Here is a 23,841-nt window from a genome sequence, read left to right on the forward strand (position 1 = left end):
TCCATTTCTAACTATATATAAGTTCCTTATGTTGTGTAGACTTTGGGTCTTGTTAATTTTTGAGTTTTTTAATTTACAAACTTTTTATAATAAAGTTTATAAAATTAAAAGTAAATATTTAATGTTGAATAAATTAAAAATATTGTATAGAAAAAAATTAAATGGCAAAATAAATAGAAAGCTTTATGGGAGCATGCTAAGGAATATGAAAAGCCTTATATTTGAAAGTGACTGTTTTTACTATCTAATTTTATATGATGATCGCTCTTTTCAATAGAGCTCTGTCTTTTCCTCTTCTTTACCAGTCAGAGTTGGATCAAACTGCCTTATTAATGATAAATGAAAAAGTAGAAATAAGCAAAGGAGAATGGCAAAACAAGCAGAATTAAAAGTAAGTATGTGATTCAGGAAGAGATTGGTGAAGGGTTAATGAAAGACAGGATGTTTATCATGGTCCAAGTTAGGCTCACTTACAGAAATCCAAAATCAGGAAATTGAGTAGCTTTCCAACATTTGCTCCACCTGAAATTCCCAATGTAAGGCCAGTCCCAATGTGGCTGTGAGTGGGGTATACCACAGCAAAGGGAAGGGTGGACAGAGTCCATCTCCAACTATGGGTGTGGATTCAGAGAGTTCCAGTGCCAGAGCTAGCAGAGGACAAGAAAATACTATGAAGTGGGAGTGAAAATAAGTTAGTGTTTTTGATACGGTTTTTACATTGAATCGTCAGGGATTTTGGTCCCTGAGCACATGATGGCTCTATGTCAGATTTACTTACCATTTCTTCTTGTCCTCCAGACATCTTTTCCAGATTTACCTCTGCTTGTTCTTGACTGGAATTGTCTTTGTGTCTGCTGTGTAAGCAGCATGAGGATGGGGAGTAGGCTTCTGGCCTTGACTCCTATTTTCCTGTGTAAGGGGCTAAGAGAGGGTATTTGCACAGAAACCCATTTCTCTCTGCCTGCCATGGCTTTGCTGTATTGATGGTGTGAGGCCTCCAAGTTGTGAGTGATGCCAGTGCCTCACAGAACCTTGCTCTGCAGAGCACAGATACCTTCCCGTTTCCCATATTTCCTCTGAACTGGAGGTGGGAATATTAAACATACAAAAAACCCAAATGAAAACATCAACCTGGAAGCATTTTAGGATGTATTAAAATAAAACGGAGTCATCAGACCATTTGGCATGCTCTTCGATGTTCCCCTGTTGCAGGGTAAGCAGCAGTCTGCGAATGGATGTGTTATATACAAGAGGATTTCTATGCTCCTTCTTCCCTGATGCTGGCAGAAATTCTTCAAATATTGCTTTGGAGTTGTTCTTTTGATTTTTATCCCCAGAGAATTTATTTAAGAGAATAAGTTTAGCCATTTTCAAGCTGTGAGAATATGGAATGCATAACTTTTTCTGCTATAAGATACTTTTTTGGATGTATTTATGTAATTCAAAACAGATGCATCTACAGAATTTACACATGGAAACACAGATTACTAAAGGAAGGGAGTCAGGTCTGGCTTGGGAATGTGTTGATATTTTTACCCTGCATATGATTGCAATGTGTAAAACTCTTGCAGACTGTGTGTAATGGCAGGGCTCTGGGAAGTCATATATGATGTCAGAAAATACATATCTGACTACAGTTCATTTTAGGTTTAAGGCTCTGGCTTGAGACATGGTCCATGTCAGATGGAAATGGTAGCCAGTGAAAGGAGATTTCTGCAAGGTTTTCCTGAGCAGGTAGCATGATCTAGCTTGACATTGCACCAACTGAAAAACAGAAACTTCCTGGCATGTGATCAAAGTGGCAATGTGGTCCTCTGAATTGGCTGCTGATGTGGACAGTCGCCTTTGAAAAAGGTTTCTGGAGTCCAAAACTTAATGTGAAGGCAACCTGGGAAACAGTTCTTCTCTGAGACATACTTACAGAAGGGAACGCTCAGTACAGGTCCAGGACTGAAGTGTACAGATGGATGAACACCTTTCCCTGAGCAAATTGTACTGCCATAGGGTTCCTTTCTGTTTGCCTTTGAAGTGGGAAGTCCACAAACGCAGAAAGAGGAAGGAAAGGGACTGCGGGTTGTTTTGCATCTAACAATATCAAGAGCAGGTCAGAAAAGAATAAGGTTGCTATTCAGGTTAAAGGCATGCATCAGCTCTTTGATACTGACTTGCCTCACATTCTTTTTATATTGTCACTAAATTGTCCTGTCATGTGCTTATATTTCTAATGGATTGCAATATTTAAGATAGATGTTTTTCTATTCATGAGATACTTGTTTTTAAATGATTTCATGAATGATTGCCCCAGCTAGGGAAGTCATAGGGCCTAAGAGGGAACTGACTACTGGGTTCAGTTAAATTGACATTGGTGCCAAACTGCCTTCTAACCACTTATGTTTATACCTATAATGCTGCCATAAGCATTAATCCAAGAAGTCTTTCTTTGCAGAGAACAACAGTGAATGTAGAGACTCCCAGAAGCTCAAGAAGCTGCATGAAAGGAACTGTTGAGTACTCAGCCCTAAACAGGACATTTACACCACTCTCTCTGAGGCTCAGGGAGTATTTAGGAAGAGAGGAAGGACTGTAAAAATCTATCTTCTGGGAATGGAACATATAACACTGTAGCTTACTGAAGGTTTCTGAGAGAAGGAGAGTCACTATCCTCAGATGTGTTCCTGCTGGTGAACTCTCCGATTCCATTAGCTAGTCCCATACTTGCAGTCTCACAGACAGTTCTGGTTAGACGAAGTGAGTGAGTCATGGGGGAAACAAAAAGACACGAATGTAGGGACATGGGAAGGTTGGCAGAGGTGGCAGGAGATAAGAGGCATGTGAGGGGTTAATAAGAACAATGTATTACATCCATCTAAGAACTGTCAACTCCCCCACTCCCAATTTAATCAATAAACCCGACTTTGTGTCAGGAACCTCCCAGCACTGCCTCACAGGAGCCTCCGTGTCCCTCTTCCCTTTCAATTAGTACAACTGAAACACTAGTTTCTTTGATTAAAGCCTCATCCTTCTACTTAAAAATCTGAAAATGGAAACAATCCCTTTTATTCGTTTTTAATTCACTGTTTGATGGTTTCGTCTATATGTCTCTACATATATACGATGTATTTTGATCATTTTCATCCCTTGTTACTCTCTCGTCTATCTCTTTCCCACCCCCTCTGAAACTCCTGTTCCCAACAAATCTTCTTCCTACCTTCATGGTGTATGTGTGTGTGTGTGAGTGTATGTGTGTGTGTGTGAGTGTGTGTGTGTGTGTGTGTGTGTGTGTGTGTGTGTGTGTGTTCCACTGACTTTAATTAGGATTTCTTGCATGAGCGTAGGTTGGATATTATTTATTGGAGTATAAGGAACTTACCAGGGGTAACACCACGGAAGAGAATAACTCCCTCTACCATAGTAGCAATTAACTAACTGGTAATAGCTTCTAAGGGAGAGGTAGGACCTCATGGATTCCTCCCTGACCCATGATGTGATGATGGTGGACCCTATTTTGTGCAGGTCTTGGGCAAGTAACCACAGTTTCTGTGAATTTATGAGCACAACAGCTACATCATGTCTAGGAGGCAGAATTTCAGAGTACTCTTTCTCATCCTCCAGCTCTTAGATTATTTCCCCCACCTTTTCCCAAGATGTTCCCAAACCTTGAAAGGGGTTTTGTAAATGTTCTATTAAGCCTAAACACCCCACTATAACTCATTCTTAGCACTTTGATCAATTATGAGTCTTCGCCCTAACCATCATGAAATGAAAAGGGAAGGTTATCTCAATGAGGTTGAGAGCAGCAGTAGTCTGTGGATAAACAGATATTTGAAAAACATTTTGATATCATGTCTACTTAACAAAAAAGAGCCATGGACTCTGGGCCAGGTTTACCATATCAGGGATGAATTTGGTTAGAGGACATAGGTAAATCAAGTTGGAACTGGAGAAGGAGGCTTTCCACTGCTCTGGGAGAAAAGTCATCAGTGGCTTTAATCCACTGCTAATTGTGTGAACTACAATGACAACCTAGCCAGAAAAGTTGTGTCAATTAGTATAATAGTGACATGACTGTAATAAAGGAAACAAGCTGCTTTCTAGATTGATTTTAAATAGTCAGTTTTAATTAAATATTAAATTTCACTTAGACATTTAATTACTTAATTCTTTGAAATATGTCAATGATAAACAAATAAAACTCTTGAGAAGTTCCTTATTACAACTCTAATAATGTAGAAAGAAACAATAAATTTTAATCATGTAATGAAATATTTCTATACTTCCAACACTTACAGATATGAAAGAATAATTACACATTTTAAATTGCCTCTACAACTAAACATGCCATATTCTAAAATGTAGATATATATGAAATAAAAATACACAGTGTTATTTCCCATCTTTTCTGTGTAGTACTGGGTATGGAGTTCAGTGCCTCCTATGTGCTAAGGAGGTGCTTTGTCCTTGAGCTATATACACTACAAGCCGTATTTCTCCTTCTAAGCAAGAGTATTAATAATCTTGTTTTAATTTACTTTATCATTTCTAACCTTAGTTCTCAGTTTACCCAGGGTTAGGCATTTTGCCCACTGCTTACATGGGTGTTCCTTCTCCAAACAATTTGTTATTTATCCCAAAACAATTGATGTCACATTTTCAAAGTCAGAACATCCACAGTCCCTAGCAGATAACATTAGTGTAACTTTTTGGAGTCAAAGCTCTCCATGCCATGGTCTGGACTTGAGAATGGACACTGATAACGAATACTGATTTGTGTGTGAACAACTGTTGGAAAGGTGGCGCCACTTACAGAATGAAAGCATATGGGGCAAAAATGTATGTGAGAGAAATCATTTGAGTTCCACTTAAAAAGTGCTCTGTTTGGGAGGCCAGTGCATGTTGAAATGAATTTGTTATGAGTTTTCAATAAATTCCAAGGCAAAGGGCTAGACCAGGAATGTAAGTCGTGGGAGAACAGATATTGTTGAAATCTTTCAAAAGGACATACAAAGAGATGGTAAGAGTCTTAAAGAGAAGGATCAAAGCTGCATAAGAAACCACCAACAGCATGAGATAGCACACATGGCAGCAGGAAGGAAGTGGGAAAAATGCAAAGTAGAGATGAAAACCACAAGGAAATGATATGAATGTAAGCAAATGCAAACAGGTGATGACTTTTGTACATTGCAAATTGAAGGGAAAAAACACTATAAAGGCCACATCACTTCAGGCAAAGAGATAAATGACAAATAGGGATAGAAATACAGAGGGCAAACAGGTCAGCACATGTGGAAAGGCAAAAGAAGTTTCTAATGATATAAATAGTGCGAATATTTTCTAAAGTGAATTTGAATTTTCAGAAGTCTGAGCAAAATTAATACAGAACTGGCAGCAGAATTTGATATTTAGCCAAATTAATGAAAGCCAAGGGTCATAAAGGCACTCTGGTGGGCTTGTCATGATTCATTGGTACATGTGAGGCATGGAGATTGGTGCCCAAGCACAGTAAGTATTTGATAAATGTCTTGCTTTTCCATTTTGCTTTGCTTTCTAATTGATGTCATTGTCACAATCATTTTCCTCTTTCATGTTATGTTGCTGACCTCAGGATCCTTGGCTCTCTTTCTTCTTTAGGAAGTCTGCTCAGTACCCAAGGTTTCCTGTTTTACTGATCCCCTGTTTACTGATCACTCTACATCTCTACTTGTCTGTCCACAAAGCACCCAAGATTGCAACGTCCATGCTGTATTTCATCTTCATCCTCTTTTCTTTGGTCCTGCTGTGCTTTTCTTTTGTCAACATGAGACAAGCTTGAGTTATCTGGAAAGAGGAACCTCAGTTCAGAAAATGCCTCCATCAAGAAAAGGCTTGTAGGCAAGTCTGTGTAATATTTTCTTGATTAATGATTGATGTGGGTGGATACTCCTAGGCCTCCAGTTGTATGAGGAAGGAGGCTGAGAAAGCCACAAGGAACAAGCCAGTAAGCAACGTTCCTCTATGGTCTCTGCTTTTGTGACTTCCTCCAGGCTTTGCTGGTGTTCCTGACCTGACTTCTTTTCATGACAGACTACAACTTTAGGATGAAATAAACCCTTTTCTCCCCAAAGTCATTTTTGTTCATAGTATTTGATCACAGGCATAGACATGAAGACATTCTGCCTTCTATACTGAAACTCTTGTACCATAATCCATAGAGACTGTGTGACTCATATTTAGGATGAGATTTCCTTCTTCAGATAAACCTTTCTGAAAAGGTATCATACATAAACATGGGGTGAATATAAATCTAGTAAAGTTGACAATGAAAATTAACCATTACATGAAGTTTTGGAAACATAACCGTCAAGACTTTGCTGGAGGATATACATCATTGAGGCAGGTTCTTGATGTCTTGTCTCTGGCCTCTTTCTTTCCTTTCTTGCTCCCCATCCACTGTGAGGTGAACAGTATTTTTTTTTTCCGGAGACAGGGTTTCTCTGTAGCTTTGGACCCTGTCCTGGACTAGCTCTGTAGACCAAGCTGGCCTAGAACTCACAGAGATCCACCTGCCTCTGCCTCCCAAGTGCTGGAATTACAGGTGTGCGCCACCACCACCCGACAATATGTATACAATGTTCTGCCTGCGTGTATGCCTGCATGCCAGGAGAGGGCACCAGATATCATTATAGATGGTTGTGAGCCACCATGTGGTTGCTTGGAATTGAACTCAGGACCTTGGGAAGAGAAGCCAGTGTTCTTAACCTCTGAACCATCTCTCTAGCCCCCCAGTATTTTTATCTACATGCTTCTCTTGCATAATTTGTCCAAGTTCATTGGCCTATACCATGGGGTAAAACTTCTGAGAATATGACCAAAATAACAGAGTTTGATAAATAACACAAACACTCCCACTTTAAGTTGTATTCATCAAGTATTTGACCTCTGTAATATAAAACCAGTAATTTTGATTTTGCTTTAGAGCCTTTTCACATGATATTTGTTCTATCTGGAGTACTTTTACAACTTCTCTAGTGCTCACCTTCTGCCTTTTTACCTAGTTAAAAGCAAAGAGTTCTTTTTTCCTCATTGAGGACACCTCAATTTACCCCAAATCCTTGTCAATTTATACATCTACGAAAACATTTTCCCCATGAGCTAGTGAGATGGCTCAGTAGGTAAGGGAGCTTGCCACTAAGCCTGATGATTTGAGTTCAATCCGTAGGTCCCAAATGGTGGAAGCAGAGAATCAGCTTTCCAACTTTTTTTTTTTCTGACTTCTATAAATATACTATGATATCTTCCCAAACTCCACTCTCTCTTATACACATATATGCACTTGCTGTAACCTGCATAGTTTTGAGATGACCTGACTGGGGTGACCAGGGAGACATATACGTTTAAAAAAACAAACAAACAAACAAAAAAAACCCTGGGATATGATAGGTGATGCACTCTAATGGAGATACAGCATCAGCAGCCCAGAAACTCAGTGCATTTAATCTATTCAGCATGAAGGAGGAGGAGGTAGGCTAGCTAGTTTCAGTAGTGGGTCTTTGTAGGGAGGAATCTCAGGTAGCAGTTATTTGAGTGGAAGAAGCTGTATTTGATAGTTTGAGCATACACTGATTTTAGCTAAAGGTCGATCATTTGTAAACATCAGTACTTTGATCAGGGGGCATGTTTCCCCATTCATTTGAACCCATCTGCCATTTCCACGGGTCTGGAGTTTTTGACAGAGCTGTGCTCATGTAAATAATACACAGTCACTCAGGATTTCATCCACTCCTGCCATGATAGATAGATGGATGAATGGATGGAATAAGAGAAAAAAATAACCTTACCCCAAATATTTCTCAGGAATCATTTGCAGTGATCTGCTGTACACTTGATTATTTTGCCTTCATCTAAACTAGTTTTTGGCTCACCATGATGCTGTTTTCTTTGTTTAGTTTATAGCCAGCAAAGTCAAGAACTCAAAATATTTGACAGATGAGTAGTGAACCATGGGGCCATATAACAGTGTCTCTTTGTTGTTTATTTGCTTTCTGATACAGGAACAGTTTACTTTGAAATAACCTGTGCTTTTCCGATCTTGGTCTCAACAATTCACACTTTTACAGTCCCTCCTCTTTCTTGCCAATTGGACTCCTGGAGCTCCACCTGGGGCCTGGCCGAGGATCTCTGCATCCACTTCCATCAGTTATGGGATGAGAGTTCCAGCATGACCATTGGGGTGTTTGGCCATCTGATTACCAGACTAGGTCAGATCAGGCTTTCTCTTGACCATTGCCAGTAGTCTACAGTGGATGTATCATTGTGGATTTCTGGGGACCTCTCTAGCACTTTGCTTCTTCCTATTCTCATGTGGTCTTTATTTATCATGGTCTGTTATTCCTTGTTCTCCCTTTCTGTTATTGATCCAGCTGGAATCTCCTGCTCCCCTAAGCTCTCTTTCCCTCGAACCTTGGCCTTCATTACTCCCACTGTCGTCCAGGTTGTTCATGTTGATTTCATCCATTTCTCTGTCATTGGACGATCCTTGTGTCTTTTTTAGAAAAGCACAGGGACAAATAGCCAAACTAACGGAAACACATGTATTATGAACCAAAAGCTGTGGAGCCCACAACTGGATCAGGCCCTCTGGATAAGTGAGATAATTAAATAGCTTGAACTGTTTGGGAGGCACCCAGGCAATGGGACCCAGACCTGTCCTTAGTGCATGAGCTGGCTGTTTGGAACCTTGGGCTTACACAGGGACACTTTGCTCAACCTGGAAGGAGGGGACTGGACCTGCCTGGACTGAATCTACCAGGTTGAGCTGAATCCCCAGGGGAGTCTTGGCCCTGGAGGAGATGGGAATGGAGGGGAGGGGCTGGAGGAAGGTGGGGGCAGGGGCGGGAAGGGGGAGGACAGGGGAACCCATGGCTGATGTGTAAAATTAAAGCACAAATATCATAAAAAATGAAAGAACCTAATAACTATCTCAAGTTTTTCTTCCTTCAACCTCCCTTACACAGATTCCCAATCAACCTCCTAAAACAAAATGCAAATTGCTTCTTATGAATGGTTTGTTATTCCTTCAAAAAAGAAGCAGGAAAGTTCACCATCCAGGTGCCTCCCTTCATCTTCTGCCTGATCTCTTCCAAATGGACGCTGTGAGACATTGAATAAATGTTACTGGTAAATGGTTTGTGTCTTATTTTGAAAGAAAATAACACTACTAAAAGGGAGGGTTCTGGGATAATGATGCTCATTATATGTTCTGGGATAATGTAGTTCATTATCCCTCCCTCTCTTCCTCCCTTCCTCCTTCCCCCTTCCTTCTTTCTTCCTCTCAACCTCTGTCGTCGTCGTCCCTTATTTCTCCATCTCTTGTCTTGCCTGCCTGCCTCTTCCATCCCTCCCCCTTCCTTCCTTCCTTCCTTCCTTCCTTCCTTCCTTCCTTCCTCCCTCCCTTCCTCCCTCCCTCCCTTCCCTCCTTCCTTCCTCCTCTTCACCTTATTCATTGCCCCTTATTCCTCCATCTCTTCCTCCCTTCCTTCTTCCCTCCCTCCATCTTTTCCTTCTTTCCCTCCTCCTTCCCTTTCTCCATCCCTCCTTCCTTCTTTCCTTCCTTCCTTCTTCCTCTCCACCTCCCTCCTTATTCCTCCATCACTTCCTTCCTGCCTTCATTCTTTCATTTCTCCCTTCCTTCTTCCCTCCTTCCCTTCCTCCATTCCTTCCTATTTCCCTCCCACTCCCTCCTCCTCTCCCTCCTCCTTTTACTAATCAGCATAGGTGAGATCTACAGCATTAAACAGTGTACAATATAGATTACTAAGCATTAAACCGTGTACAATATAAATTAATAAGAATGCCACTTGAGAGTCTGTGTGTGTCAGACTGTGACTTTGTGGAATTATGCCCTTTGTCTGTGTTTTCTTTTAGTATACCTTAAAACTGGAGATAAAACTCTTCTATTGTTCTTAAATTGAACACTTTGCTTTGCCATATAGTTCCTTTTTCTCTAAATTTTAAATAAAATGAGCCTCAGTTTGTCGTGGCAATATTCTAGACCTAAGAAACCAAAGGTAATCTAGTTCTTTGGAGTTCCTTTAGTTTCATTCTGTATTTATATAGCAGAATAAGACAATGCTTCTTGCTATGGTGTCAGCCTAGTGATAAGAACATTGAAAGCAGTTTCCCCTATTCAAAAATTGTCACTTTTCTTATCTGAAATTTGTAACTGTGAAGGTCTGAATGAGAATGGCCCCATATGCGCATATGTTTGAATGCTTGGTCCCCACCTGGTGGAAGTGTTTGGGAAAGGTTAGGTGATGGGATCTTGGAATTGTGTCATTGGGGCAGTGATTGGGGATTCAAACCCCACACCATTCCCTGTTAGCTCTTTCTCTGACTCATGTTTGTGGATCAATATGTAATCTCTTGTCTACTTCTCCAGCACCGGACTTTCCTGTCATGCTCCCCACCACAATGGTCATGAACTCATCCTCTGAAACTGTAAGTCCCAATAAACTCTCTCTCCTCTAAGTTGCCATAATCATGGTGTATTATCACAGCAATCAAAAAGTAACTGAGATACAAACATTGTTTAGAAGTTGTATTTTTTAAATTTAGATTTTTTATGTGTATGAGTATATATATATATATATATATATATATATATATATATATATATTTGTATTGCCAATTGTTAAATGTACACTTGCTTAATTATACAATCCCTCCAAGGTCATGGAAAACTCTACTTGAGTACTTCATGGATGAAGACAGTGAGGTCAGAAATTCTGAGCAGTATATTGTGTAGGGCCTTGGATTAATAGGTCTCATGTGCTACCTATTTCTCATTACACTACAGAAACTCTTGGTAAACTGGCATCTGCCAAAGATTATTTTTAATTCTGTCACCTTTTGTGGCTTTGAAGGTCTCTATGATAAACACAAGGGATGGAAAAATATAGAAATAGCAGAGATTTTCAAATCTATAGACCTAACCTGTATCCCCTGTGATTTCCAAATGAGAGAAGCAATTTTGCTTGAAAGCTGTATTCTTTTTTTATTTTTTTATTTTTTATATCACACCAAGGGTTCTACTTAAAGGATATTTATATTCCCAGAGGATATGTCAAACCTGTGACTTAACTGAGGCGATTATTCTTTTTGTTTGGTTTGTTTTGTTTTGCTAGACAGGGTTTTTCTATATACCTCTGTATGTCTTGGAACTCACTCTATAGAACAGGTTGCCCTTGAACTCAGAGATCTGACTGCTTCTGCCTCATGATTGAGGGCTAGAATTAAAGGTCCTTGCCACCACACCCAGCTAAGATACTGTTTTTCTTTGGAGTGATGATGATGGGTTGAGCTGAAGGCTCGATGCACGGTATCAAGATGAAAATCATTCTGCACTCACGCCTTTTTCTACTGTCACTGTGTAAAGCAGCTTCAATCCAGTTACAAAGGCTGCATCAGCTTTAGGCGATGCTTCATGGCTTCTAGAAACAAAAGTCATTTGCAAATAGACAAATACTCTATTCATCATACACATCACCACAGAAGTGCCAGCACTGTCTTATCTACAGAGTGATATGAGTTGGAAACAACCCAGGTCCCTTTCTAGGAGTCTTACAAGCATTAAAATAATTGCTTAGATATTTCTAGACTAATGTAATCTTACTTCTGTTTATTGAATGCCTAAGCAATTCCAGATAACTAACCAACAACCCAGTTTGATCTTCTTGGGAAAATTCATCTATAGTGATGAAACATCCATATATAGCTTTGGATCCTTGCATAACAAGGAGAAATTTTAACAGTGAGCAACAGTGGTGTTATGAGGTTGGCATGCTACATGTTGATCCAATCTTTGGCACAGTCCCTGGAAAATATGTCTGAGTTCTAGGCAGAAGTGGAGATACAAGTAAAATAAAGAATATTCCACTAATCCTTTGTAACTTTGTGGAAGTACTTCAAGTGACATGGGTATTCTTGATAAAACGGTGTGGTGAGGAAAAGGGCATTGTCTCCATGTTCTTGGATATCATGTCTCTAATCTGAGTATATGCAAATGTATTTACTGCACTTATTGGTAGAACTCTGAGCAAGCATACACACAATCATGTATGCGGCCAGTTGTCTTAAGCTGTCCAGGATACTATAATAAAAAATTCCATAAATTTACTACTTTCTACACTACAGAAATTTGTTTTTCACTCTTCTTCAGGTTGTGATATCCAAGATCAATGGATCAGCAGGTGGTAAGAACCCACATTCCAGTTCATAAATGGTACCTTCATCCCATATCTTCACATGGCAGAAGAAGGAAAGGTCTCTGCTGGACTCTAAACTCATTCATGCCAGCTCCACATCCAGCCTATTCGCCTTGCCAAGATCTCACTTCCCATTCCTATCATCTTTGGGCTTTGGGTTCCAACTTAGGAGTTTTGGAGTGTTAGTTGAGCACATATGTTTAAACCACGGCACAGGTCCATAGAACCAAAGGTCAGGTTGCAGTGAAAGTCAGAAGAGCAGCTTGGCAAGTGCCCCAGCCTCCTCACCTGAGGTAGAGGTGCAGTAGACTTTGTTAGCTACAAACACTACTCTCTTGCCCAAGCAATGTGGAGTTGATTTCCTGCCTGGACTGCTGAGTTCTTTATGCTCCTAATGCAGTCATATCAAGATTAGGACACGCATACACTTCTCTCTAAGCAAGTAATCAGGGGAAACATGACTATCAACTGTGGCCATTTCCAGGGATGGAATGCAAACTGAGAAGAATCCTTAAAGCAGTGCTGCAACAAATGACTAGAAATTAGTCTGTATAATATCTGTTCTAATATATTTGGGACAGAGTGTGTCATTTGAGAACATGAAGCTCTTTATTGGAAAGAAGAGTTAAGTCGTGTTTTCTTTATTGAAATGTCTGGTTTACATTTGACAAATAAGGGAACCTTATGGAAGGAATGCTATGGAATGTCATTCTGTATGCTGTCAATGTGTGTTGTTCTGATTGGTTGAAAAATAAAATGCTAATTGGCCAGTAGCCAGGCAGGAAGTATAGGCAGGATTAGCAGACAAGGAGAATTCTGGGAAGAGGAAGGCTGAGTCAGGAGACACTGCTAGCTGCCACCAGAAGAAGCAAGATGTAAAGTACCGGTAAGCCACAAGCCATGTGGCAAAGTATGGATTTCTAGAAATGGGTTGATTTAAGATGTAAGAGCTAACTAGTGAGAAGCCTGAGCCATTAGGCCATATAGTTTAAAAATAATATAAGCCTCTGTGTGTTTATTTGGGTCTGATGGGTTGCAGACTGGGCAGGACACAGGACAACTTTCAGCTACAAAGGAAGATTTTTTTTTCTAAAAATATCTTAAAGTTAACAAGATGTGGTAGTGCATACCTCTAATCCCAGCACTTAGGAGGGTGAGGCAGGTTCATCTCTGTGAGTTCAAAGCCATCCTGGTCTACATTGTGAGTTACAGACAAACCAGGAATATAGTGAGACTGTCTCAAAAAAAAAAAAAAAAAATCTAAAAGTTGAAAGTTCATGTCCGGGTGTTCATATTATATTTCTAAAGCACTCAAGATACTATGGTGTCCTTTACTCTGTAGTTAATAGGTGGATATGTTTTCAATAACACAAATCATGGCACATTGGTTTGCAGCATTCAATAAAACAATGTGATATCATAAAAAGCAAATGAATACAGCAGAGCTGAAGGTAAAGGACTTCTCTGTAGTTGGAGTTTTTCTGGTCCTGCCTAGTCCATGGTCAGGACAAATCTCTCTCACCTGCCAGTCTCTCAGCTACTCAGACCCAACCAAGTAAACACACAGAGACTTATATTACTTATAAACTGTATGGCCATGGCAGGCTTCTTGCTAACTATTTTTATATCTTAAATCAAACCATTTCTATTAATCTATAAGTTGCCACATGGCTTGTAGCTTGCCAGTATCTTTACATGTTGCTTGTCATGGTGGCGGCCGGCAGTGTCTCTCTCTCTCAGCCTTCTACTTCCCACAATTCTTCTCCTCCTTGTCCTGCCTATACTTCCTGCCTAGCTACTGGCCAATCAGTGTTTTATTTATTAACCAATCAGAGCAACACATTTAACATACAGAACATCCCACAGCACTTCTCTACTCTATTTTTCTGAGATTCTTGTTAGAGAGTGTTACATTGTCAAGGTGGCCAGCACATGTATGTGCATATTTGGAAGAATGTCACAGAATACACAGCAGGGTATACCAATAATTCTCCATAACATCATGACTTAAAGGTAGAAAATAGGTTATTTTAATATTTTCTTCAGCATGGAGTATAGTTTCCATTGGTTCATTCTCACAGGCCCCAGCTAGAGCTGGGAGTGTAGCTCAGTGTTATCATACACAAGTTTTTATGTTTGATTCCTAGCACCACCCTTTCCATGTGCAAAATAACCTCAGTCAATAACTGGCTAGGACAGCTACCAGACTCATATGGCTAGTATTTATGAAAAATGATGGAGTAAAAGGTCTGTTACCAACAGCTATCCTATCCTTGTGACAAAAGGAAACAGCAGCCTGGTTTAGCACAAATAAGATGCAAGTACTTATGGTCAAAGACGTTGTCCAGCCAGTTAGGCACCATATGAAGCACATGAATTTTGTGCCTTAGTTAACTGGGCACATTGGTTAAAGGGGTCAGGGAGAAAAGGTCCTTGGTAAATGCAGAGTTTTTAAACATCAGAGCCTTATCACAGTTTTCTAAGGTATTCTAGTTTCCCTGGCAATAAAAGTCTACCTCACTTAGTTGTGAAATCTATAGGAAAGATGATAGATAGATTGTAGATAGATTATAGATGTATGATAGATTATAGACTGTAATTGATAAAAAAGATAACAGATGATAGGTAGTTTCTAGGTCTATAGATTATAGATGATAGATGTTTATAGAAAGATGATAGATTGATAATGACGGGATAGAAAACACATTATAGATAAACAACTAAAACAGATTACAGATGATGGATGGATAGATGTTTGGTGGTATTACATTCCCTGAAATATTGTGTGTTCCCCAAAATAAACTTATTTGGGGTCAGAGAACAGGACAGCCACAATATTAAACATGAGGATAGGCAGTGGTAGCACACACCTTTAATCCTAGCATTTCAGAGACAGAAATACCTCTGGATCTCTAAGTTCAAGGCCACATTAGAAACAGCCAGGTATGGTGACATACACCTTTAATCCCAAAAATCCAGGCTTTAATCACAGGGAGTGATGGCAGAAGGTAAAAAGATATATATATGTCATGAAGACCAGAAACTAGAAGCATTTTGGCTGGTTAAGCATTTGGCTGGTCAAGCATTCAGGCTTTTGAGCAGCCGGTCAGCTGAGAGCCATTGGGATGAGGACACAGAAGCTTGTAGTCTGAGAAAACAAGACCAGCTGAGGAACTGGCGAGGTGAGGAAACTGTGGCTTGTTCTGCTTCTCTGATCTTCTAGCATTCACCCCAATAACTGGCCTCAGGTTTGATTTTATTAATAAGACCTGTTAAGATTCCTGTTACATAGATGTATGACATGATAGATTATAGACAGATGAGGTGGTAAATTACAGATGACAAATGGGTAGATGGACAGACATTAGGTAGATGCTTAATAGGCAGGCAGGTTACTTTTGGTTTGACATGCCAACTTTTCATCATTTTCAGCTGAAAATATATTAACTTACATACTGTGCAGTATTTCCCACTTTGACACCATGATGAGCTCCATACAGCAGTATTGTGATGTGTATAGCATAGAAGGTGGATGAAGGAGGCCACAGAGATTTAAGAATATAAGACTGAAGTCATAGTTCCCTCGGAACCCTCGGGATCTGGTAGAGTGACACTACCAGATTCCAGACCTCGCTGAAATTCACTTTCCTCTGCAACAAATGGTATTATTAATAATAATTACTTTACATATTGGCATGAGGATGAAATGACAATTTTATTTGCAATTTATATAGGGTTGCCTGGTAAAAATAAAGAATATCCAGTTAAATTTGCATTTCAGAGAAACAATATTTAATATATAACTCATGCAATATTGAGACACAAACTAAGCCCAATTAGTTGCTTATCTGAACATTTTCTTGTTACAGATGACAACTCAAGTTGCAGAAAACAGCAGGCTAAATAATTTTAATTTCCTATTTTTCTGATACTTACTGTAGTGGAGAAAATCCACAGACAATGGCCAAGTCACTGAAAGTGACATAAATTCTTTAGAAGTAGGACCGTGAAGGCTAAAATAACCTTGGAAGCAAATATAAACAGATTAAAATCCAAAAGTCAAGAGAAGGAACAGACAACAGCAGAGAATCTGTCCACAAAGGGAAGAGGGAGTCCACAGTTAACTCAAGAGCCAAGGTAAGGGAAAATACCATGTATAAATTAAAAAAATAATAATAATAAAAGTAAAAATCTCTAGTGGATGACACATCCTGAGGACATGGGATCATATCAGTCACACCTCCCTGCGTTGCTTAATGGATGCAACTTTTCTGTAAGATGCATAAATGGATGACCATTATTGGGTTAATGTTTGCAGCAGACTACAAATCCCAGTGTGGTCTGACTGGCTAGTTCACTGCTCCTCTCTAAAGGTGAGGGCAGGTCTATAAAGGAGACTGCAGGATGCTTTTGTCTATCACACTCTCCTGAGTTGATGGTCAACAACACATCTCCCTTCTGGACAATGTTTGAACTTAATTATGCACGGAATACATAAATTCATTAAAACCCTATTTCCCTAAAGATATTAAACTGATGTGTCTATTTAAATAGAGTGGTTTTATGTCCTCATTCTGTGCTATTTGCTTACAAAAGAAAAATGCCTGTATACTCAAAAGGGCTCACAACTTGGCCACAAGGTTCAGCATCAGCTAAAACAATGGCATAACCAACCTGTGCTGGGAGAACCCAGAGATGGGGTGACACATGTGGTTGTGCTGCCAGCCCTGACACTGTGACCATCATTGGATTAAAGCTTTAAAACTGGAATTTTCATCCATTAGAGATGAATGATCAGATTGATAGTAAAGGATATTATTTTCAAAAATATAATGACCTCAGTAGAAAAACCTGTACCAGTTATTATAGTTCCATATTTTTGTCTGTTTTATTTTCCCTAGGAAAATGTCAAAGTGCATACAGTTTCAAATCTCATGTTTTTAGGACCATAATCATTCTAAGTATACTTTCCCAAATCATTTGCTTTCCCACTCTTTTTCCATAGATGTGTCTCTTGCCCAGCCATATTTCTAAGCATCTGATAGTGTCATAGATTCTGGTTCCTATGGACCAACTGACCCCAGAATTCTGGGGGTTCTTTGAGAAAAATGGCTTTGGTCACAAATAAAAAAAAATCAATGCAGAGTTAACAGTGACACCTGGCTTTGGGAGGGGCTCACCACATGCATCCTCTCCCTCATTATTCCCCACACCTCATAGGCTCGTGTAAATCATGAGGACCAAAAGACTAAACAGTTTGGTTGAGAGTGCACAGCTGGGGTTGGGTGTCTCTGGGTTTATAGTTGTGGATATCTGACTCCAAAGCCAGTGTCATGTCTGCTACCTCAAATTAACAGGAACTTTTCTTGGGCAAATTTACACAATAATTTGGAAAGATTGGTTTGTACTCTAGTATCATTACTTGCGTGCCTGAAAGCTTCTTGGTTTGAACTAGTCATATAAACACTTTCAACCCTTGAAATATGAATTTGTTCCTTAGCCTTGTCCCCTCAGATAGAGCACCAGCCAGCTCAGACAGTCAAAGATGTTTCTAGGAAAGCAGACCAATTGGCAGTTTTCAGTCTAAGGGGAAAATAAAGGCAGGCTTCTGTGATGGCTAGTTCTCAAAATACAGAATGGCAAAACTTTGAAAGAATTGAAATCTAGACCCATAGCTCAGTGTAGCTTGTATTTCCTCAGCTCTCAGTCCTCTTTGCAGGCATCTAAAAATAGGTTTGACTTTGAAAACTGCATGGGCCCAATGACTATTTGTACCATCAAAAAGGGATACATTCTGTTTACTCATTACTGAAGAGAGACACAGTATGCTAAGTAAGGATTCTTTTTTTTTCATCTATAAAATAACAGTTTCTCAACATTTTAAAGCTACAGGTCATTTTCTACAAAGTAAAATCTACACAGAAACTATATAAGATAAAACTGATAAACACAGAAGCACTTGGCTGGAAATTAGGCATACACAACCTCAATCCTCCCTGGAAATTGGGCATACAAACATCAATCCTCCCCCAAGTGGGTCCCCAAGCACTCCTTTAGTTGATTTGTGGCATTATAAGACAGTGTGGCCAGCAATGCTCCAGTTGTTCTTGAAGGTCATCTCCAGTGATATGTAGTTCATTAAGGACATGTAAGTTTCCCTCTCTTCTATATGAATATCCCTCTATTCTATTCCCTATATTCTATATGTATCAATGTCACTGAATGCTATTCCCACCCTTCCACATGGCACAGGCTTCAGGTTTTCATCTTTCCCTTTCTCTTAGCATGGAGTTTCTGACATTCTTCGATTGGGAGGCTATACTTTTCCCCTTCCATGAATGCTGAAACTCAGAGCAGGGTCAGCATCTTGGCCATGACTTCCATTTCCTTAGGTATTGCCCTTGAAATGCTTGAGATTAGTCTGCTGAGGCCCTCCCTATCCTCTTCTCACTGTATGCAGAGGCCAGGACATCCACCTCTTCAAACAATTTTCAAGATACATTTCTGTAGAATGTAGTATTATGGTCTGGAGAAGGAGAAAAATGTTTCTACGTTGTTCATTTCTGGAAGAGGTGGACATCCCAGCTCAGAGCAAACCTATGACCATGACCTGAAGTTCTGGTGTTTGGTTCATACTGCTACTGCCTCCCAGGGGTCCTTCTAGTTGCTCTCAATAACGATCATCTAACAGAGGGGTGAGAGTTTAGTGAAAAAGCATCCCCACTTCAGTGTGGTGATCCCATCTTACCTGCTGACAGCCGTCATAGAACACCATTATAACTCGGCTGGCCCTGGAATATGCTTTGCATCTCAGCTTTCCAATTTAAGCGGTGTAAGGGAAGGAGAGCAACCACTCTGAACAGCAGAGATGACACCTAATTATCAAGGTTTTGTGTGAATTAAAACATGATGTACTAAATTTTCCATTGAATACCTAGCAGATAATTGGGGATTGTTGCATGGTAGCAATTTCCCTTCTGATGGTAAGGTTTGGGTAGAGACACTGAACAAACATTGCGCCCTGTAACCCAAAGCAGAAGGACAGCTCAGGGATGTTCAGCAGGGAAAAACACCAAGATTTGATGCCTGTTTTTTTTTTTCCTGTTAAGTATTTACTGCTATTATGGCATTGTGTCATTTAGTGACCAAACCCCCAAAAAGGTCTTAACAATTATAAAAGAGTAAATGATATAAATTTCCCCAAAGTATATCATATTCAATCATCTCCTCAGAAAATAAAAGCCAGGAAGAAAAAAACTTCTGAAAAGCTCAAAAAAAGAACCACATGTTTCCCCAGCATCATGTAATGAAGTTCTCAGCATGAACTATTTTGCTTTTTGGTGAAGTAACTCTTCAACAAAAAATTATTAGAAGAATGCTAGGGATACTTGTTGGTTGAATACTAGATTGTGGCAATATCCCTCATTTTCAAAGATTTTCTCTTTAAATTTTCATGAAGCTGTTTTCTTACCAATATTATTATTAGGAGGAAATGGTGGGGGTGGAAATGCTATCTGGAGACGAGGTTTTCAAGCAAAGCTGATCCCAGACACTCCAAAACTGAAACAAATAATACAGCTTTTGAAAGGTAAGACCCAAAAGGCAGATCATTCAATCAATGTCCACATACTACATAATCAAGCCAGATGCATCAACAAACAATTCTTTCCATGTGATCATTTCAAATTTAACCTATGATGTTGTTTCCCTGGTTATAACAACTCAGATCTGGAGACAAACACCTACAAAGGTAAATCCTGAAGAGAGTGCCTCAAACATAAACTCAAACACCTCACTTGGAAGAAATTTCACAAGCTAGTCTTTCAGGACTATTGTGTGGGTTTCTCTTCTGTAGCTAAATTGGATTCCACATACATTTCAAGCTATGTTTAAGCAAACCCAGTTACTATGGTGACATGATACCCCTTTTAAAGTCAGCATGCAATATCTAATTTTGTATTTAACTATTTGCTTGCAAGTTACAGAAAAAATAATCAAAGATATCATCTCTGTTTTTAAAAAGTTTGCCCTACCACTGTCCTGGTCAATCTTCTCCCTATTTAGACTCACTATAATTTTTTTCTACATGATTAAGGAGATGGTTTCTTTTTTCTGAAACTGGCTGTGGGTTTTTAAAAATAACACAGAGAAGCAAGAAATTTCTCCTGTTTAGGATAGAAGAAACCTTAACACATGAAAACAAGCAAATTCATTTTTTAAAGAATTTCCTTGCTAGCTCTCATTAGAAATGACATTTTCAAAATAAATCCCCAATATTAGAGCTTGTTAGTCTCTCTAATTTTAGTGTTTTCCCTCCCACACCCAGTCACGAGTTTTGCATTTTAGAGTCAAGCTCTCTGGCTAAAGAATGAGGGAGCTGTTTCACATGGAAACCTGTACAGAAGTCCCAGAAGTCCATGTTGAAGCAAATAGGATTGTGTGTGTGTGTGTGTGTGTGTGTGTGTGTGTGTGTGTGTACACACATGTGTGAATGCACACATATTTGCTAGGGATATGCAATAAGCTGTCTATTACTGGAATAAAATCTCCATGCACAATTATTTCTTCATCTCACATCAGCCATCCATTTCACCATGATAGATTGTTCTAATCATTGTCTCTTCTTATCACTCTGGTCCCCTCTTTCTCTTTATTACTCATCTCTAGCATTCTGCCCTTTTAATGAAACTTGTTAGTCTCAAAATATTCTTGGGCAACATCTGGCAGAGGACAGGATGGGGTCTTCTCCTTACCTACTGAACACCGTCAGTGTGGAGCTGGGGACATTGGAGGGCTTCAATAGTTCTCACATGGAAATACCCCAAGCCAAACCAGCATCCTCTCTGACTAGGTGAGCATAGGTGAGCTCTCTGAGCAAATATTTATGTATTGTGTTCTGAAACTACCAGTGCTATATTAATCTTGGAAAGATGGATGGCAGTAAATGAATAAGTTATTGCTAAAAATACTGGATTATTAGCTATGATTTACTTTTTTTTTTTTTTCAAGACAGGGTTTCTCTGTGTAGCTTTGCACCTTTCCTGGAACTCACTTGGTAGCCCAGGCTGGCCTTGAACTCACAGACATCTGCCTGGCTCTGCCTCCGGAGTGCTGGGATTAAAGGCATGCGCCACTACCACCCGGCTTTATGATTTACTTTTTGAAGATATTTCCCTATGTGGATTTTTTTCAAAAAGTTCTCTTTTGATCTTGATGTCATGTGATATTAGTACTATGTCCTCTGTAACTATATACCAGTTCATGTCCATCCGTCCTTCCTATGCACAAGATATTTGCCCAGTGCTTTTGCCAAGTATCATAGATCACAGTTTCTCAAACATTTCCGATCATGACCCCATTTTTCCCAGGAATTTTTATATGTTTTCAGGTACACAGGTTCATAAAATAGATATACAAATCAAATGCTTACTTGTAATAAAACATAAAAGTTTATCTTAAAACAACTCTTTGTTACATGCATAATTTCACCATTATATAAAAGCAAACTTATACACTAATGAGATGGTGTGCTTGCTTGCTTTTTCAGAAAAAAATTAAATCTTAGCTCAGTATTTACTACGTCAGGCAGATAGCATCTTCAGTGTTTTTCAAAGTTTATTGTGTTTCCATTTATCAGTCATTGGTACTGAAAATGCCACTTTGCAAAAATACATAGTACAAAATGGCAGAAATAGTTAGAATTCTGTCCTAATCTCAATTCAAAATGAGGCCAGCAATTCAAGATTCAATTTATAAAATCAAACATTCAGATACAGTCCAATCCAAAAGTATATTTAATCTGATACATACGGAGGAATGATAGTAGGAACATATTAAAAAGTTTTTTGTTTTTCAGAATGAAACTTGATTCTATAAAAGTAGGTGTCTTTGTGCACAGTGAAAACATTACAATTTGTGATGCACAGCAGCCTGAAATCTGAGCCAACATGTCTCAAGAACTTTGCTGAAGCTGCATGATGAGTTGTGTAATGCAAAGCACAAATGCTGTATTCAGAACTAAGACTTCAGTGAAGTCACAGGATGCAGCATGGTCCAACACTGCCAGGAACTCCTCCATTTCATTGTGTTTTGATTTTGAATGCAATTTGACCAGTGGGTATTCAGAAACCTCTAATTGTTGCAGACTGTTTTGTGATTTGTCACATGCAGTTACATTACCTCATAGGTAGTTCCTATAAATAAGTAACAGGATAATAGTACATCATCCTTAAATTTTCAGAGTGAATCTACCATTCACTGTTGTTTGTTTTCATTGCACTTGGTTGCATTAAAAACACACTTGCTTGTTTCTGTGTATTTGCCCCTGTTGGAATGTAAATTCTGAGAGTAGAGAACTTGGCTCTCTGTACTGTTTTATTAACCACCATTGGACCAGTGCCTGGACAAAGATAAAAACAAACGTTTGCTGGATGCATGTATGAGACAGAAGGAACCCTAACGTCGTAATCAAAGGGAAAATTATTTTAAAAAATGCATCCATTTGTCATGTTTTCCAATTTCTTTTTGCTACTGTTCATTTTACCTTATTGTTTTCAACCTTGTGCCAACCACTGTGTTAACAGACACAAAGACGGTGAAAATAACTGTGCACCATTGCTCCATTTGTATTGAAAGAAGACAATGATCAAGAAAACTGGATGGGACAATGTGTAATTGGCAAATGAGCTCCTCGATATCTTGTGAAATTCCTGGAGAGTTAAAAAAAAAAACTATAGCAAAAAAAATGGAAAGTTGGAAATTGATTATTTTTCATTTAAGTTTGAAAAAAAACCCAATGTCTCTAGATTTTGTATCCATAATAGCCCATATTAGTGACTAATGAATACATTTGTTGTATATGTTTCAAAATATATCAAATATTCTTTTCCAGTAATTAACTCTGAGAAGCAAACAACAACAGTAAAAAGCAACCTATAACAACTGAGCAATTCATATATTGGAGTTAAAACTTGCTCCTAAATGGATTGAGTTTGGTGATCTTGATTAGCAAGAAGTTCTCCCCACAGTCACTCAGAGGAACAGTGTAAGTCAGAGGTTCAAGCCAGTGGTTCTCAGCATTGAAAATCAGCCAGTAGCATCAGCAGTATTTAGGTCTTTATCGCAAAGCAAATCCTGAGGCCACCCAAGATCTTCTGAATTATAATATGCTGCTTTAAGGGTCACCCTTCAGCAGGTCAGGAATTGATGGGGAGCCATGGAGTAAGCAGACTAATTACACAATTTGACTTTCCTATCTGAGGGAGTAAAACTTAATTCTCTGGGACTCTAAAAAAAAAAAAAAAAAAGGCGCGCGCACACACACACACACACACACACACACACACACACACACACACTTAGGTTCTCTGTCATTTATAGCTATCTTTATTTTTTTCTTTACAATTATATATCCCAGGAAAATCTATCACGCAATATAAAAATTACAATGTGTTTGTAGTCTATTTTTCAAATGAATGATTATAAGGAAGACAGGTGAAAAACAACATGTTTCTCATTTCCCTTACATGATTAAACATTTTACATATTATAGGTGCAAAACAAATTATTCCCAACAACCCACACACATTCATGTCCAAGCAAC

At 39.1% G+C, this 23,841-nt stretch overlaps 1 long non-coding RNA gene across 2 annotated transcripts; it reads right to left on the reverse strand.

Moving 5' to 3' along the window:
* Positions 1-493: 493 nt before the first annotated feature.
* LOC118585998 lies at positions 494-19,101 on the reverse strand. Of its 2 annotated transcripts, none has more exons than XR_004945267.1 (3): positions 18,988-19,101; positions 16,176-16,262; positions 494-647 (listed from the first exon to the last, which is right to left on the reverse strand). It is a non-coding gene; the product is annotated as an uncharacterized LOC118585998 (long non-coding RNA). The 2 variants fall into 2 exon arrangements; XR_004945268.1 differs by lacking the exon at positions 494-647 and adding an exon at positions 4,321-5,814.
* Between the last annotated feature and the right edge of the window lie 4,740 nt (positions 19,102-23,841).

The sequence above is a fragment of the Onychomys torridus genome, chromosome 6, assembly GCF_903995425.1.
Source record: "Onychomys torridus chromosome 6, mOncTor1.1, whole genome shotgun sequence".
Taxonomy (NCBI): Eukaryota; Metazoa; Chordata; class Mammalia; order Rodentia; family Cricetidae; genus Onychomys; species Onychomys torridus.